The following is a 20,006-nucleotide window of genomic DNA, read 5'->3' as shown; positions in this document are numbered from 1 at the left end:
AGGCTTTTCGGTTCCACGAAGCTGGTTTAGCTAAATCACTATGGCAACAGATCGAAAACATTTTACCTGCTCCAGCGCAGGTTTAGTTAAGTTAGCTGGATAAGCTTGCCACTCCCTCAGAACAAAATGGCAGCTCCCTTCCTCAGAGATTGATTGATTGAACACTTTATTAACAGATTTCAGAACGGGGTACAATACAGTACGGCTCAATACACACAATTGTTAAGGGGATGCAGACCCAGAGAAAGACTTGCGTCATGTTTACATCAGGGTTCCCCATTTTCAATTCATAATGATATTTATGACATACAGATATACAGTACTGTTACATTTGTGACATACAAGATATGCAAATATAGGCCTACAGTACGGTTAAACAGAGATCGAATTAACGAGATTGTTTGAGACCGAATCAGGCTTCGAGAAACCGAGATAGCCTGACATCAATCATCGGGTTAATTTAAGCTGGCTAATAGGACATTTGATCGGCTTAGTTGAACCACGTACGAGGAACGGGGCCCAGCTTTGAAATCACCAACGCACCCCTGGCGAGAAGGCCACTCCAGTTCGAATCTCCCTGGGTGTTCCCATTTCAGGCAGAAGCAGTTGCTGTAAGAGGATCCAGGTCAAAGTTTATGTTAAATATTTCTTTGAATGTATTCAAAATGTCTGTCCAGTAGCGGGTGAGAGCCTGTCACAAGCAGGACTAATAGCAGGAAAATGTTTTGACAATCTTGCATTTGTGTAGTGTGTGCGATGCAAACAATTGTATTGAATGAGTGCATCCCTAGCACATATCGATGAGGAATGAACAAGGTCTAATATTACATCCCACTGCTCATCTGATAGGTCCACTTCCAGATCTTGTTCCCATGACATTTTAAGATTAGCCAAAGATGAGATGTTAATGTCAATCATTCTGTCATATATCTCTGACACAGCCGCCTTTTTAGTTGGATTTAATTTGAAGAAGTCATCAAGGATGTATGAAGGGGACGATTGGGGAACTATTTTGCACAAAATATAATAATAAATAAATAATATTTAATAAATGCATTTATAAATGCATTTCCGGGAAGCCACATTCTTCTGATAGTTGGGCAGATTATACAAAAATATTGTCTGAATAAAGATATCTAGTAACAGACACAGTATTTCTGACACTGGGAATACATTCCCTGAAATCCAGATGTCCCTAGAATCAGATACCAAGAACATGCAAATGGACCATATTAAAAAAAAGTCTATAAATGTGTATTCTACGTTCTTATGGAATGAATGAGATACATTTTTTTTTAAATAAATAAAATAAAAAATTATAATTTTTTATTTACATTTTTTTGATACATTTTTTCTCCCCATTTTCTATTTTTCTCCCATCCCAATTTCGTATATCCAATTCTTCCCTCCCCTGTCTAGAACGTTGCTAGACTATGCCTCCCACTGGTCGGCTGTAGTGAGGACAGAAGCCTTGCATCACGTGTCCCCTCCGGTACACGAGGAGGCAGCCTGTCACATCTTTTCACCTGCCAGCGCGGACTCTCAGTGGTGAGGAGTGACGCGTGGGAGGCTCACGCTGCCCCCGCTACTTCCTGCTTCCACCGCACCGGCGTCACCAAAGCTACCCAGCATGTCCTATATGCTCTGTAAATATTTTTTATGTACAGATACCGAGATGTCACACCATGTTACCTGTTACCTGTTTATTGCACAATGTTGTTTTTATTGGATTCTATTATATGTTGTACCACTGTATTGCACATCGTTGCGGGCAAGACCAGGGTGCGATCCAGGAGGGGAGCCCGGGGAGCTATAGCTCCCCTAGATCAGACATCAGCTCCCCTGCAAACTTGATTTGCGATTTTTTGGGGGGTCTCTAAATTACTATTATATATTATTCACTGACAGTGAAGCTGACAGAGCAGCAGGAGGCGGGAATCGGATCATCTACAGGCGCGCCGCGCAATTACACCTGCGGCTGGTGCTGCTCCGGTGGCCGTGGGGACTATTATTAGTTAAATATAAATCATTGTTTTGAGATTCACGTCACTCACAGTGGTGACTGTGGTGGGCGTCAGCGTCACTGCAGGCAGCCAATGTATCGATTCGTCGCAGCCAATGTAAATGCAGCAAGCAAATAAATGTAGCCTATTAGGGTCTTCAAATATGATATGAAATATGGGCGCGTTTCCTAGTGGTCGAAGCAAGCTCAGTGACTCGTCAGTCGAGAAAATAATGCTTGGGACCAGGAATATTTCATATTGTTAGTAAGTCAGGAGTCTGAGAGATAATCATCTCTATCTAACTAAATAGATATTTTTTTTTATCATGGAATGTGCTGTGGAAGCCCCGTCGAGACGGCCGGACGGTAAGTGAGTTGTCCTGAGCACTCCTCGCTGAGAGGCGCGCCGCGCACCGCGCCCCCCCCCCCGACGCGGGCTCACCCAAAGATCTTGCTATGGATCGCACACTGGGCAAGACCACTCGCATTTCATTGTATACTTGTATGCCGTGACAAATAAAACTCTTGACTTGACTTGACTTGACTTGAAACCGACCTGTAGGAGTCGCTGTCCACAATGTCCAATCCCCACCCACCGGCTTTCCCACCCTCTGTAACAATGGCAGCAAAATCCTGTATTAGCTACTACACAGACCAACAGATCAATGCAGGAATTTTAGGAATAATATATATATATAGCGCAAAGGACCTTTTGTAAACTCAAGCACTTTCGAGGTAAAAGTAAAATGCAGTACTTTCAAGTACATTCCAGAACAGTTGACCATTGGAGAAAAAAAAACTCTTGATTGATCTCTTGATTGTAATCCATCCCTGTCTCAGTCAGGTCTTGAGGGCACAGGCCAAAAGATTTAACCTCTGGATAACAACTTGATTCAGCATAACAGCACAATTATATAGCAGAGGATGTCCAGAAGGGGAACTTGTGGATATGCAACCCTAATTATGAGTGCCTCTAGGCATCCCTGTGGACATACAGCATAATCATGCATTACAAATTTGTATTCCTAGAAATGGTCAAGCAGATATTTACTTGAATATTGATGACTTCATGCCATCGTCTTCATTTGATGCTCCGCATAACTTAGTTTTACACTGTATTTTAAATACACACCGTTTTCCCCTTTATTAAAGCCATGTGCCCTATAATCCCTATTTGACATGTTAAATCCTCTTTATCTTTAAAGAAGTGCTGAGACAACCAAACTGTTCAGAAGATGTAATTCACAGGTCGTTATCTAGCACAGTCTTAGCCTTTTTGCCCCATGCTATAATTACATAACGATGAAGGGGCCAGCAGTGGAAATGAGGTTAAGCTATCAGGAGGCTGTTGGTCACGTTCAGTGAGTGCTGAAATCAGGAAATAGAAGGATGTTATTTTTAAGTAATTTGTATTCCGTGTTTATTCTAATTCTAATATTCTAATTGATCGTTTTCTGAAACATAAGTGATACAGAATAAGTAGCCAACATCTATGAGCCTCCCTTCTTAGCTAAGCCTCACAGTGTGTGTATATTGAAGGATCCCCCCCCCCCCCCCCCCCCCCGACATCCCCTGGGTCTGTTTTTTCACCAAAACGAGGTCCATCCATTCCCTGTTGCGGATCGGCTACCCCCTTTCTGTATTCAGTATCATCTCCAGATCTCAAGCCTCCACGGAGTGGCGAGCAGGAGACCTTGCGTCTCTCTATAGCAGGTTGGCCAGGGGTTAGGGGCCATAGCATACATATTTACAGGGAAAATGTCATTATCAGTGACTTACCAAGGGAGCCTCTCCCTGAATGTGTGTACTCAAGGAGAGGTAATTCCAGATGCAGCCTGCTATATGGCTGAGGTGAGGGAAGGATGCGATTTGAACCCGGCTGATATCACTGGATCATTTATCACTCCAGTGCCTCTGTGGCTCAGGGTTCAGTGCAGAAAGGTTGCATATTTTCAGGTTGTTCCACTCACTCCCACGACACACAGTCCCCACTGCCCCGGTCCCCAGAAGAGTTTGGTGAAAGGGGTTGTAATTTGGCTTGTAAGGAGGGATGGGAGGGAAGTGGATGGGAAGGGAGACTAGAAGCTCCTCTATAAATAGAGAGTGTGCACGCATGACAGATGGACCGAACCCTGCTGATGTATATTGACATCTGGCCCACTCAACGCTCTCCACGTGAACCTACGTGTATGTTTTTCATTACCCTCTCTTTGCTACCATGTGCTTGTGCACTGGGGAGAATTTTTTTTGAGTTTCTCCTGAAGTCCCATGTGCAAGCGTGCCTCAGAGCACCTTTGCTTGTGTCAAGAAAGTAAAATGTTTGTCCATATTGCTGAAAGTGGAAAAGTGTATTGCTTCCCTCTTCGCTATCTTTGGTCAATAACTGGTTTACTGTATATTGACAGTTTGACCATAGACAACAAAGCGTATATTTACATTCCAATGCGTGTGCGTTCCAATATTTCTGAATACTGTCATGAACCAAACTCAAGGTACAGACAAAACAAGGGAGACCACACAAGTACTTGAGGATTTTTAAAGAAAAGTAATTTACTTATGCTATTAAACTATTTACAAACAAAGGGATGACCAGCTTGGAGAGAGAGACAGCCAAAATGGAAAAGCCAGCCCTTTTTCACAGGTGTGCCTCCTCCTCCTGACACACCTGAATAGGCGTGTCTGATTGCCAGGCTGTGGATGACAGACACCCCCCCCCCCCCATAAGAGCGGAGACCACACCAGGGGTCGGCAACCCTAGGCACGCGTGCCACCATTGGCACGCGGGAGCATTTTCATTTGGCATGCAGCACCCATTGACACTTTTTTTTTTTAAATTCAATTTTTTTATTTTTTTTTTTACTTCACTTTTAATATTTTGCACTGGACTGTTGTCGCATTTCCCATGGTAATCACATAGTGCCACGGTTGCGTTCTGCATAGTTGTAGATGTCATGTTGGCAACCCCGCTAGCTATATCTATCTTTAATCTTTCAAAATGTTCAGTTGCTATCGCTATTAGCTCTATCTTTAATCTTTCAAAATGTACAGTTGCTATTGCATGCACTCATCTGTGTTTCACTACACACATGAGTGCATGCTTACCAACTGTCCGTCTGCAACACTACTATCACCAACATCTAAGAAGGGAGATCCCCCCTTGAATGGCCCTTCTAAGGTTTCTCTCCTCCACACTGCCTGTGGAGCTTTTTTCCCTATTGTTAGGTTTTAGTGAGTTTTTCCTTACCTTCGCGTGGGGTATGTCTGGGAGTGCTTGCATTCTTTCATTTATTTGCATTCATCTAAAAATGTTTGGACCTTATGGTGTTCTTGTTCTGTTCTTGACTTATTGTTATGTTTTCTTCTTGACTTGTTTAAAGAAGACCTGTACGGCCCATGGGGACATTAACGTGTGTTGTCGGGCCCTATAAATAAATTTGATTTGATTTGATTTGATTTAGCTAAGAGCTAAGGCAAATGAGCTTTATGTGTGCTTTATGTATGGAAAATGTTCTTTAATGAGGTTATGGCTATGATGGCAACGATTGTTCTGTTTCATTAGGGGCTCTGCTTGGCATCACTACTGCACTTCCTCGCGTACGTGCACGCGCACTGAATAAATTCCACAAATGTACCTTTAATACCAGTATTAGTCTGACCACACCCCTCATCAGCTTACCTTCATAAGCAGGTGTGTGGTCACCTGCTCTCCTCCTCGCTTTCACCACAAGAAAGTGCCTCGGTAGTACCCCACTTGACGTGTTGTTAGTTGACGTGGAGAGAAATTTTGTTTACAAGGAGGAGATACGTTGACATCATATCTTTATTTTCTCTCTCACTATTTTCGAGAAAATACGGCGATATTGTCTTCGTACTGGAGTGTCTAGAAGATGATGATCATTCTAAAAACCCTCCACCGGTTTTCGTATTGGGAGCACGCCGCTGCATGCTTCTCAACTGCAGTTCCTTGCTGTGTTGTTGGGGTGAAACCTGTCAGGCCACAGCTGAACTGTCGGACATGCCGCTGTTGTGAGAAGCGGTGCGTTCCAGGTTGGGTGAGTAGTGTTTGCTGGCAGGCTCCACTTGTCTGTTAGTGCTATGGGGGCTACTTGACAATGTTTATGGAAACCGGCCCCAGGCTAGGGTCCTTTGTTCAGCCACCTAGGCGACAGAAGGCCTTGGTCTGAAGACCATTATAGTTTTAACTAGTGGGCCGCGACCATTAACACTGGTGATCCCTGTGTGTTTTGGACGAGTGGATTCTCTCTGTCACCGTGTTAAGGCCCCATCTTTCATATCCAAATGAGAGTATTCCTTCACGAGGGGATATGTGCATGGATGTGCGATAGCGGCAGATCCATGTTCAAAGTCAGCTACACAGGCCAGTTGGTATTGTGCTGATTCCGTCGGGTGTTGGTAAAATCACCGTTGTGAAGCGGTGTTGACATCTTGTTTTCTCTTTTCTCTTAAAAAGTGAGGAGAGGTTCAGAACGGCGGCCTGTCTGGGTGAGTGTTATGTCATTGTTACAGGTTCAGTTGATAGCTGCTTAGCTTACGGTTAGCCAGTCAGCTGTTAACTGCTGCGTTAGCCTGCTGGGATCGCTGCATGGCCTGCTCAGGTTGGGCCTACTGTTAGCCAGTCAGCTGTTAGCTGCGGTGCTAGCATGTCGTGATCGCTAGGTAACGTTAGCTTGCTGCTATAGGCCATGGCCTGGCGCGGGGTAGCTTAGCTTCTCGCGCACCGCCGTGAGCTCGCTTCTGGTCGCGTGCGTCGTTAGCTCGGTGTCTCACGAGCAGGAGCAGTAGCACCCGAACGGTTGGAGCGGCCGTTAGCTTGATGCTATTCTGTTGAACGTGCTTTGTTTTTAACATGTTTTACACTCTTGACTACGACGTCATCCTTGACAGGGGATGTTTCGTCGACCCTGCCCTGAGCCAGGACGGCAAGGTTGCATCAACAAAGGACTGTAGTGCGGGTTGGAGCGGCGACGCTGCCCAGTTCGAACAACACAGGAGCGGCTGTGTTCCTACGGTGTCTGTGACTGCACTTCGCTGATCTACGTTCCGGGTAGGAACAGGTTTGACCAGACCTTATAACACGTTTTCTGGTTTTACTTTTCTAAATGTATTGTGAATAACGATGTTTTTCCCAAAACGTGTGTTGCTGCAATGCATTTGGGATACGGCGCGGGTTATGTGTGAGCTGTTTTTGTCCCTGGCAGTTAGCTTCTCCGTGCAAATCGGGATGTAATGATCTGGTTGTTGTGTGAGAAACATCATGGTGTTTATATGTACCGTGTACTCACAACTAAGGTAACTAACCTATGAAGCTATGCTTGGTGACAAGTGAGTAAAAGAATGTTCTTTCCTCAGCCTGTGATGACAATGAACAGTGTGTTCACATATTAACAGGTTTTCCTGTTTTAACTGGCCGTATTGAGGGTAAAATAAGAGGATTGTGTTTTTCCCCCCGGTTCCCTGGGGACTTTTTCATCCTCCTATCAGACATGTTTGTGCACTAATTGTGTCTTTTGTGTGGTAGGGATGCGATGTAACTCTTAGCTTGATTGCTGGGGTTGTGCTAAAACTGCTGGAGAAACTTTATTTTCCTAAAAGAAAAAATGGTTTGGTCGCTGTCGTGTGTGCTTAGCAAGGCCTGTGGCCGATACTAATCGAGAATTATGTATTCTCTCATTGTGAAAAACGGCGTTCCTCTGTAGAGTGTTTTTGCCATTTTTTGTAGGTGATGATGGGTTGTGTGTGTCATGTGACCTACAACTGGGTTGGACTGGCCACAGAAGCACATGTGTATGTTGGACCGGGGCTCTTAGAGCCCTCTCTATTCTGTGTTTTTCTTAAAAATCAGATAGCAGGTTAGCTCATGCGCTGTGTGGAGCTGTCAAACGCTTCATAGAGCTGACTATGACTGTGTCATATTCTCTTTTTGTCATTACATCGTATCATGGGTGTGGGGTCGTAAAAGGGTGAACTGGTAACCTTTCCTCTCCCCCTTGTTTCTGTCGGTCAGGGGTACAGCCCCTGTCCTTCAAGGTTCCCGTCACGTGGCGGTTCGGCACATTACGGGGGGGGGGGGGGGGGGGGGAGGGAGTTTCCTGGTCCCACGGCCTGGTATATTGGGCGTGTGCACCGCTGGAATTCCCCCGCCATAGAGTACGTCACCGTGCGCGTCTCTGTTGGTAGGACTTCCGTGTGCTGTTCAGGTCCATGTGATGGATCTGTTTCAGGGGGATGGTCAGGGCTCCTCCTCACCAAGCGCCTATTTGGGCCTTCTGTGAGTTCGGACTCCTTCTTCCGTGTGAGGGAGCCTCCATCAGAGTACAGAGCCTTCCTCCTCAGATTGTCAAAGTGAGTGGACCCTCTAGAAGGGTCCTATTCTATTGTATATGTATTCGATTCAATTCGATTATTGAGTGTGTATGGGTTCAGTGCCTCTTCCCCGGAGAGCCCTAAAACCAATTTTTTACATGGCTCAAGGTGCAATATATTCTTTTCAATCTGTACAGCTCGCGTGGGAAGTCTCTCTGGGGATCCCCGTCTCCTTCCTATGGGAGGGTGGTGGGATGTAAAAATGTGAACATTTTTTACCCCGGCTGTGTAGACTGGGATACATACTGTTGATGCTTCCTTCTTTTCTATTCAAAAAGTTTTGGAGTTAGGGAGTGTCACACCCCTCTTGTCGTTCCCCTGGGCGCCTTGGGGATTCAATGACAGGTCAAAATAGCCTGTTCATTGATGGGGGTGTGTCCCGACGCACGTATAGTGCTAGCTCGCTGTAAACAGGCGACTGACTGGCACGCCTTGGTTGCTTGTGGTTGAAACAGCGTTTTTATAAAGCAACTGAGATGGGGGTTTTTCCTCTTCCGACGACCAAATCCCTCGACCTGGGTTGGTTTTTCGACGAATTCTCGTTCATGTCTGGGGGTTGATGACGGAATGGATCTGAACATATGTAGAGGGGTCTCACGCCCTTGGGGTGGGCCACCAGGCGCGGTTCGGCCGGACGTCTGGGTGGCGCCTTCTTTTTCATGTTGAGATCGACACGCATATCTGCCCTTTCTCCTGGAGTTGGCATGTCGGCGTGGTTAGGGCACGGGACTGGTTCTGGTCACGCTGGACCGGATCAGTTGAACCCGTTGTCCGCCGGGGATGCAGATCTGCTGTTCTGGTACCCTGAGGGACTTGGGCTTTTTCAGGGGGAAAAATGCCAGGTCGGTCCGGGTGTCACAGGGTTAAGCGCTATGGAGACCCTGGTTGGGTACGTTTTTACTCAGCACTGTCGTAATGGCTTACGGCCATGCCAACCTGTACACGCTCGATCTCGTCGGATCTCGGCCGCTACACAGGTTGGTCCTGGTTAGTACTTGGTTGGGAGACCGCCTGGGAATACCAAGTACGGTGTGCTTAGGGGCTTGTTCTCCATTATTTTTCGCTCCTCTCTCACGCATGGCGAAGAGGGGCCTGTTGGGGGTGGTCTTTGACCTCCTCTGGTGACCCTGTGCTTCCCGTATCGCCAGGCCCGGTCCGAGGTAATGTTCGTCGACCCGTAGGCCTGGGTTAACCCTTTTTTGAAAACTGAGACACTTGTACTGCGGTATAGCCGGTGTATACCCGCAGGTGTGTTTTGGAGTTTTTTCTTGAGGGGTTATAGGAACAACCACCGGTTTGGGTAACACCAAGGTGGTTGATTCCCTGGTGTGTTGGAGCAGTGTCAACTCCCGGGTTACCCGGTTGAGGGTGCCCCTGCACGTTCATGACGTCTGCCAATCGTGTCAGCCTTCTCTGCCTCAACCCCTCTGGGTGGGGGTTTTTGAATGGAGGCTTGGTCATGCAACAACGCCAGCATACGCCCCTTCCGCCGGGGCAGCTGTGTTCAGCTGTCCCCTCTGGCGCCTGTCTCGTCCGCAGTCTCCAGGCTAGGGTTAACAGCCTGTTGCCTGGTTTTTCCCCGGTGCGCTGCCTGCTTCCGTTGGTTAACCTTTTTTGTGTGCTTACGGCCATGCTGTCTGCCTGTTCTGCAGGGTCAGTGTGCCAGGCGGTGTACTATTGGGGGGACAGGGCCCGCTCGGCTTACGGCCATACCGACCTGAACACGCCCGATCTCGTCCGATCTCGGAAGCTAAGCAGGTTCTGGCCTGGTTAGTACTTGGTTGGGATACCGCCTGGGAATACCAGGTGCGGTAACTGAGGGGCCTTTGTCCGAATACGCTGGCGATGTGGGGGGCGGGGCACTACGTGCCCACCTGGTGGGGTCTTGATGCTGGCATCATGGACTTCTCCGGGCCCCCATTCCAGGGAGTCCAGTCCTTTTGGTGGGTCTGGGTCTTCCTTCGCGCTCCGCTGCTACGGCCTTGCCACGGGGTTGGGTTTGCCCTTGACCCCGTGATTCTGGGGGCAGTAACGAGGTTGTTCCTCCGTTCGTTCCCGGGTGGCATGCGGGTTGTGCGTGTGTGTAGTCGTGGGGTCAAGCCACGGTCTGCTCACCCTGTGCGTTGAGTTGCTTGAGTGCCTCTTCGCACGGTCGGGTCCGTCGCCTTCCCGTGAAGCCCCTAATAGGGGGGATACCCTCCATTAGGGGGGGTCGGGGGGGCTCGGCCCTCCCTGTTCTGATGGTTTTGGGGGGCTGTCAGCGGGGTGTATTTGTCAGCCAGCGGCTCCGCTTGGCCTCCCCTTGTGCAGTAGTGATGCCAAGCAGAGCCCCTAATGAAACAGAACGTTAGGTTATGACTATAACCAAGTTCTGTTAATTAGGGGTGACGCTTGGCATCAGACGGCCGCTGCAGCCCTTGACCTCACCTTGTGGTGAAAGCTTGGGAAGGAGGAGAGCAGGTGACCACACACCTGCTTATGAAGGTAAGCTGATGAGGGGTGTGGTCAGACTAATACTGGTATTAAAGGTACATTTGTGGAATTTATTCAGTGCGCGTGCACGTACGCGAGGAAGTGCAGTAGTGATGCCAAGCGTCACCCCTAATTAACAGAACTTGGTTATAGTCATAACCTAACGTTAACTTCATAGTTAACTGCTTGAGGAAATACAAATCTTGCATACAAAGATGTCCCGCTCTACTCCGCGGTTAGGTGGCTACGCTGTGGAAAAGTTTGACGGCTGCTTTGATAAAAAAGGCCAAGACTACCCGGCCAGAACTCAAGGACGAGAAGTGAAGTGGGTTGTGAAACTGCTCAGCGAAAGGCAGGAAATTGTGAAGGCAGCGTGACCTCCCACGCGTTACGCTTCACCAATGAGAGTCCTCGCTGCCAGGTGAAAAAAGAGCCACTGGCTGTCTCCACATGTGTCGGAGGAAGCGTGTGGTAGACTTCAGGGTTCCCTTGTACCGACCAGTAGGAGGAACATGCGCACAACAACCAGGTAGGGGAGGGGGGGAATTGGCATAACGACTAAATTGGGATGGGGAGAAAAATTTAAAACCAGGCAGAGAAAAAGAGGATAAAAAAAACAAAAAAAAAACATTAGCCTGGTAACGTGAGTGCTGTCATGTTAACGTTAGCCGCCTCAGTTAAACATTAGCCTATTAGCCTGGTAACGTGAGTGCTGTCATGGTAACGTTAGCCGCCTCAGTTAAACCTTGCCACACCTCGTTAGATGAGGCTTGCGAATCCCCCTCGCCGGATTCCTCTTTTTTTCCGTAAATTTTTCGCTCAAAATAAAAATGAATAGGCAAATGCGAGTCACCCTAGGATACAACCATAATAATAATATGGTTAATAATAATATAATAATAATGTAAAAATGATCATTAAAAATACCTGATTATGAGATCAAATTTGTCTTTAAAATGCTGTTACGATGCATGTAGCCTATATGGATGGAATATTGTTGATATGGCACACTAGTTAACAAGAACATTTCAAACTGGCACTTCATGTCAAAAAGGTTGCCGACCCCTGCTTTTGATACAAAAAAATCAATCCTTTAACAATTTTACTTTTTTTAAATTGTAACAAGATTTTACTTCCTACAACACCATCCCTCCTTCCTACAACACCAGCACCTTCTGTTTTTAATGATTTTATTGTTGCATATCCAAATTTTACGTTCCACCATCCCTACAGCACTCCCCTCCTCCGCAACATTGGATCCTAGGAGCATTTTAAGAGAGAGTAGAAGAACAGAGGGACAGCAGAAACACAGATAGACAACACACCAATTATGTAACCACATTTAACTAGAAGGCGCGAGAGAGTCAGTAAACTACTGAAGGTGTCCCAAAACCAACCTGAACCTCAAGAATTCCCATTCCCAAGACATCGTTGTGTTTGCACCCAGTGCCTTCCCCACAGACTTGGTTGCAATAAAACACAAAAGGTAGGCCGCTGGATAGCAGGTAGCCTGACATATCAGAGCCAACAAATATTGGCTACCAGACTTCGAGGGCGGCAGCGGACCCACACAGCTGCCAACTACACACTCAAAAGGCTGGTCCAAAGTTGGAACAGGACACAGTGGCGCCGGACCCATTGACTGACTGGAGAAATTATCAAGGATCCGAGTGAATGTTTTCTGAACACCCCTCTGACCAGTTACATCATTATGTGCCGTTTTCATTACAGTTTCTCTGAACTTAGTAGGCACCACAATCTGCACAATTGGTTTACTCACAAAGTTATCTCCCTGTGCACACCATTTTAGCAACATGACATCATTTTTCACAACATAACGTTGAGCTGCATTTTCTATGTCCCCCACAGGAGACACAAACTCAAAACAATTATTCAGAGAAGGATCAGATTCTTGTTCATGAACCAAGTCACTATTAGACATTGACTCAATAGGCACCGGTACTATTACAGCCTTTCCCTCTGCTTTTAGTTGTTGAGCAGACTCATCTTTCAGACCCACCGCTCGAGTCACTGCGTACACTGGGAACCACTCTTTTTCAGGTTCAGTCTCGGTTTCTTCATATTTTGACTTTGAAGTAAGTGGTGCCGGCACCTGGGTGACCACATACGGTGGTGGCGCCTCTGCCCAAACCCTATCTCCTCCCAGGTCATTCCCCAGAATGATGTCAACCCCTTCCACAGGCAAAGCTGGGCGCACTCCTACCATTACTTATCTAGCGACAAACGCACAGACTATCTCCATTCTATACATCGGTACTGGAATAATATTCATACCCACACCCTGCATCAAAATGACATCTCCGGTGTCTGTATCAGAGGTGAATGGAAGAACAGAGTCACAGACCAACGTATGTAGAGCGCCAGTATCTCTCAATATTTTAACTGCCACTTTCTCCTTTCCAGGTACGGACAGGTAACCCTCTGAAATAAATGCTGCATAATCCCCTTTGTTTTCGGACTCACACAAAGTAGGACAATGGACAACAGAGTGACCCTCCGTTTGGAGCGCTAACTGGACCGAAAAAACACTGGTAGCCAAAGCAACAGGCTTACTTGCGGCCTGCCAGCAAACCTTGCTTTGTCTTTAAGTGCAGGACATTCATTCTTCCAGTGCCCTTTGCGCTGGCAGTAATGACAATTCGTACTGTAGTAATTTTCCTTCCAAGAACTACGATCAGGCCTAGAATACGGCGATTCCACGTTTGACCCAAAACGTCTGTCTATGCGCAGAGAAAATCTATTCTGCTGCACACTACTCAGAAATTGCCAGAAAGTCGCGCATTTCAGAAATCGGTCAAAATAGAAAAATGGCATTTTTGAGTGCTTTGAGATGTTATATGTCTCCTTATTTGCAAAACTTAATACAACTTGTAAATACATTAATTGTTATTATATTGTAAGGCTGTTTCCCCCCGCAATATATGAAGAACTACAATGTCGAGGGGAGGGGCTGATTTAAGTGTCGGTGATCACTTATGGTGATCTCCATAAGTAAACACTGACTGAGCTGATCTGAAAAGCTATCACAGCATTAGCGTTGGCAGCAGCTATCAATCGTATTTGAGAATTCTGTGTTCACGGCGAAGAGGATAGATATTAGGCCATTATAATTATTATTTTGTCTCTGTCTCAATGAAGACTGAGCCGGCGAGTGAAAGCGAGAGTGAATCCAATGATGACGTCGCCTAGCTAACCTGCACTGTTCGCTTCCATTCATTGTGCTAAGCTAGGTAAATAATAACGACTTTGGAGAAGTCAGCCAGATAGCTTTCTACAGAACGGGTCAATGAATGAATGACGCTAGAAATAAATAACGCCTACATGCTGGCTGTGTGTGTGTGTGTGTGTGTGTGTGTCTCTGTCCATTCAGTAGAAAGCTATCTGGCTTCGTTATTAGCCTAGCTAACCGGCACTGTCCGGTTCCATTCATTGTGCTAAGCTAGGCTAACGTGATAATGCCCAAGACATCACATGTGTGATGCCCACTAGAAGTGGTATCACGTTAATATCATTGGATTATGTGTCACAACATTGTGAAAATACTTGTACAGTATCACCTCCATTATAAACAAGTTAGAACAGTTATATTGTATTTAATGGACAACATTAATATATCTTGGTTAATAGGTAATAGGTGGCAGTATAGGACTGGTGTTCAGTAACTTCACCTTTTAGGAGACCGTACCTCACTGCCTAGGGGCGCACGCGGCGAGCTCATCCTCACATTTGAGATGACTCAGAACAAGGAACATCATGTCCACGCCTCTTTTGTCCATTACTAAACTACAACCTGTGTTCCAGGTGGGTGATACATTACATAACACACATAAAGGTTAATAATGGTATATGCAATGTCGAGAGCCCAATGAGGTTTGAGTCAAGTTTAAGAAGTTTAAGACGATGAGTAAAGAGTGGTTTATAGAAGTTGACCGTCACGTGATGACGCTGTGTCTCGTGGCACGTTAACTAGAGTGCTGAAGTACATATCTCCATTAATCATTAAGGGTCGGAGCTAAGTATCTCAAGTGGGGTTATGAAGGTTATGTTTGGGAAATATATACTGTTTGAGTTGAAATGCTGTTTGGTAAATGAATATCTATATATTTGGTACAAGTGTTAAAGATGGTTTGAGGGAACTAGCATTAGCTCACGCTAGCTAGAAGTTAGCTAGACACAATGTGATTTGAAATAATTTATGAATGTTGTTACAATAAATAGGATGTTGTTACAATAAATACACATTTGAGATGACTCAGAACAAGGAACATCATGTCCATGCCTCTTTTGTCCATTACTAAACTACAACCTGTGTTCCAGGAAAATATACAATTGCTCTGTGGGATATTTGTAGATATCCTGATGAAGAATGTCTCAGTCAACCGAGGCTTGGATAATAACAAGGTTTATTAACCAAACAGATAGAATTACATAGAGAGAATGGCTGAGGGTTTCCCCCCAGGTGATCAGCTGAATTTACCCAGGTAAGAAGCCTGGATAGATCTCAAGAGGAGATCTATATAGTTAACAGGAGGGGGTGTGGTCCCATTTGATAGGTCAGATGGGGGGGAGGGGGTACAGGTTTGGGGACACAGGGGAGGGGGGTGATTCCACAGAGAGGGGGGGGGGGCACAGGTAAGGGGAACATATTTACATGAGGACATATTATACCACAATACTCACTTTTCTTTCTTATAATGTGGGTGAGATTAATGTATAATATACCAGGATTGTTTGGAACAGGTAAAAGTGGGGACCGATGTAATCCATCGGTTATCAGATAATGAAAAAAATTGAAAATAATTAAAATAATGAAAATTTTGGCCAATGTGATGGTTAAACTGGCATAACAGTTTAAAATAGAATTATTTACATACATGATTCATGACATGATCGACTGGACTGCGGTCTGTGTTATTTTGATATCAGAGATGTGGGAATAGATATCACCCTTTTCTTTTATTAATCGCTCAAAATACCTATATCAATGATTGGTCCTCATCTCTGATATCAAACAACAATTAACATAATCATTAGAAGCTATCGCTGTGCAAATATCTTGGCATACCTTCAGTCGTTCATGTCGTGACTGACGGGGAAAAAACAAAATTGTGTGCATAATTATTAGGAATAGGATTTACACATAAGGCTAATGTGTACAAAAACATTTTAACAACCGTTAACCTGGTGGTTAATAAAACTAACATGATTGATTATGGGAAACTGTTCACAAATATATATATATATATATTTGCACATTTTATGATGATTCTTGATGAAATTACTTAGGATCCAGTTGTATTTAATCTGAGTTTGAGTGTCACTTTCATCTGTGATTGCCTCAGCTTTGTTGGTCTTTACTTAGAATCAGGCAATTTTCTCCATTTCTTCTCTATAAATGAGGAGATAAAACGTCTTATGCATCGCTTCTGTATGTAATTCTAGTGCATATACTATCAATGGTTCACCATACAGGTGCAAAACAACGTTACATGTCCTCTTCTATGAGAGAATAAAACAACTGATTCTTTCTTGTCTGACAATACAATTTTGTAACCTAAGTAATTCAAATGTGATGTAATACAGTAACACAGTAAAAATTTAAATAAATACATAATAATGTGGACAATGTGGCGTTCAGAAGTCTCTTGGTCCACAGGTCTCTGATGTGTCTCTTCTTGACGATGCAGTCGGGAATATTCACTGGTCGCCGTTCATTCCCTGTCAAGGGTCACCTGTAGCAGTCAACTATAGTGGTTTTGTAGACTTCTTTTCCTGGAGCCTGCGCTGCTCTCCATCACCACCACACATCCGCCACTGTGCTCACGCTTGGCTCCCATCAGGCCCAGAGACATGGTGGTCAGGGCGTTTTTGAATGTGTTGTGCTGGTTTCGCTGTCCTCTCCTCGTCATTGCGGTACCACTTGATGGAGGGCGAGGGCCCGCCGGTGTAGTGGCTAGTCAGTAGGACGCTCTCTCTCACACGGATGACAATCTTGTCATGGGAATCCACCTTGATGGTCGGGGACTTCAGTTCCCGTTTGCAGGTGATGGGTTTGGTCTGTCGTGGTCTGCAGTGCCGGGGTGGAGGCCGTCAAAAGGTTGATCTCCTCTTCGTCAGTGTCGTAGCTGGCTCCAGCAGCTTGTCGATGTGCTGGAGCCTCGGCAAGCTAACGTTAGCTTGCTGCAGCACCTTGTCGATGTGCTGGAGCCTCGGCAAGCTAACGTTAGCTTGCTCCAGCAGCTTGTCGATGTGCTGGAGCCTCTGCAAGCTAACGGTAGCTGGATCCAGCAGCTTGTCGATGTGCTGGAGCCTCGGCAAGCTAACGTTAGCTTGCTGCAGCAGCTTGTCGATGTGCTGGAGCCTTGGCAAGCTAACGTTAGCTTGCTCCAGCAGCTTGTCGATGTGCTGGAGCCTCGGCAAGCTAACGTTAGCTTGCTCCAGCAGCTTGTCGATGTGCTGGAGCCTCGGCAAGCTAACGTTAGCTTGCTCCAGCAGCTTGTCGATGTGCTGGAGCCTCGGCAAGCTAACGGTAGCTGGCTCCAGCAGCTTGTCGATGTGCTGGAGCCTCGGCAAGCTAACGGTAGCTGGCTCCACTAGCAGCCCCCTCCCTCCCTCTCTCTCCCTCTCTCTCTCTGCTAATAATCCTGATTCGATTCTTGAACCTATTTAATTAAAAAGGAAGATATTGATGGACATTAGCTATAGTATAGCTCAGCAGCTGTAACAGAATAACAGCTGCCATACCAGTGTTTTACCCCTTCAGAAGCATTTATATAGACATTTTAAGATAAGTGTAGCATTTCCCAAGCTGGACTTTACTTCAGACAAAATGAACTCTGTGAGGCTGATGGCTATGGTGCGGTATGCCAACCATTTATTGACAGTTTCACCATTTGACACGGTAAGAGCTGAAAGTGGAAACAGACATACAGTCATTCGTTTGTCCAAACCACGTTTTCATAGAAAAGTGTAGCACCGGCTAGCATCTTAGCTAGTTCAGCTCAAAACATAACATGAAGATAGCCAATATAACAAATAACACAATCCATAAATGAACACATACCTCTTCGCCTTCCAGCTAGGTGCTAAACAAGGTAAAAAGGGGGGTTTCCTTCACGAACTGTTATATTTATGAGAGATATCCGTTATTTACATTAGTACTCTCTCCCGTCAACCATTTCTCTGAACCTGTACGTTAACCGGAAGTCGTTGTTACGCAAGGTAGACACAGCGCGAGCGGGACCACCAGTATCTTCAAAAATAAAAGACAGCATTTCAAAATAAAAGACAGCAAAAACAATTCCACGAAAAATCAAGTCTAACGTTATAAACAGAGGAATTTGGTTCTTTACACTCCCATCAAATCATTGTTGTTTCAAATATTGTAGGAAACCATGCATAAACAAACAATGATTTCTCAATAACCCATAAGCAATAACCAAAAGTTATGGTATTAAAGTTTTGTCAAACACTTCAAATCAAATATATCTTTAAGAGATGCAAGGGTGCGTTACTTAGTAAACATCTAGTCACTTAGACATATTGTCACTCTCCTAACCAGACCATCTCTATCCACTATAGATTTAGGAACTCTACCTAATCTCCATTTATTTCTCGGCAGATCATCATCTTTCATCATCACTATGTCACCTATCTGGAGGTTTCTCTTTGGCGTGTGCCAGCGTTGCCTGATGGCGATAGTAGGTAAATTGGGGAGATAGATCCACACGCTCTGGAGGGAGATCGGCCATTCTTTGTTCTTCTGTGTCTCTCCTGAGCCTTCTGCAGGTCACACATTGACGGATCCAGTAGCCCTTTGATCTGATCTTGTTTATGGTTATTCCTTTACCGTAATGTTTAGCCTTTTCATGGCAGTGTGTGATGATCATCTTCGTGATGTGATGTTCCTTCGGAATGATTGCAGGGTGTTTGACTGCATGGGGGAGATTGGAGTCACAGAGCCTTCCTCCCACCTTGATTACACCATCCTTGATTGCAGGGTGTTTGACTGCATGGGGGAGATTGGAGTCACAGAGCCTTTCTCCCACCTTGATCACACCATCCTTGTCTGGAAAGGGTTTGAGGCGATGCAACTTGTTATTGAGTGGCAGCCGAGAGCCTGTCTTCAGTAACTTCAGTTCCTCTGGATATGTTTGTCTCTGTAGGTCTTTGATTATGAGGCACTCCACGTCCTCTCGTTCCATTACTGTGGAGAGACCATTTGACTTCTCTTTGTTGATGCCGTTCTTTAGTTTGTCTAGGAACAGGATGTCATCCTGGGAGACTGTTTTTCCATCCTCCTTGGCATCCTTGAAGTCGGACTCCAGAACGTGAATGGCATCTGCAGGGGTGACTGGTGGGAGCTCCTTGACCGCGATCCGGAGGCATTCGCTCACCTGGCTTGGAGTGTCAAGGCGCGGTGAAGAGCACCCGACAATGCTCCATCCTAAATCGGTTCGAACTGCATAAGGTTCATCATTTCCTCCTGATATTACTTGTCTTGGTGCCATGGCCCTTGAACAGTCATATCCTATCAAGAGACCAACCTCACAATCCTGTAGCTGTGGAATCTCGTCTACGACTGTGGAGAGATGATTCCATTTCTTGGCCGTTTCCTTCGTTGGAATGTGGGTGCGGTTCACCGGTATGCAATCCTTGGCATAGGCAGGAGGAAGATCGATGTGCAGGGAGGAGCTATAACCTTGTACACGAAGCCCTGAGACTCTTTGGGTTTTGACTATTGTGTCTTGTCCTATCATGGTAGTTAAGGAATGTCGATGACAGCAGTCCTTGGCACTATGACCGAATTTTGTGCAGCCATAGCAGAGCTTATTTTCCTTCACAAATTCCCGTCGCTCCGCCAAGGTCTTTGCGATGAACTTGGGACATCCATGTAGACTGTGTTGATTGTCCTGACAGAACACACAAGGGGGCTTTACGTTTCCCTTGGCTGGTCTTTGCCTGTCACTGTAGGCCTCAGTTTGAGTGCTGAGAACACACGCTTTGTTCCTGTTGGGGTCCCTGTTGTTTCGTTTTTCTGTGCTGGACTCAAGGGTGCGGAAAGCATGGAATGAGGTGATCGGATTGCAAGCGATTTCTGCCTCCGTCTCCACGAATGTGGCGAAGT

Source organism: Notolepis coatsorum, assembly GCF_963971535.1.
Source record: "Notolepis coatsorum genome assembly, chromosome: 6".
NCBI lineage: Eukaryota > Metazoa > Chordata > Actinopteri > Aulopiformes > Paralepididae > Notolepis > Notolepis coatsorum.
The sequence above is the reverse complement of the archived record's forward strand: the minus strand, read 5'-3'. Positions refer to the sequence as shown.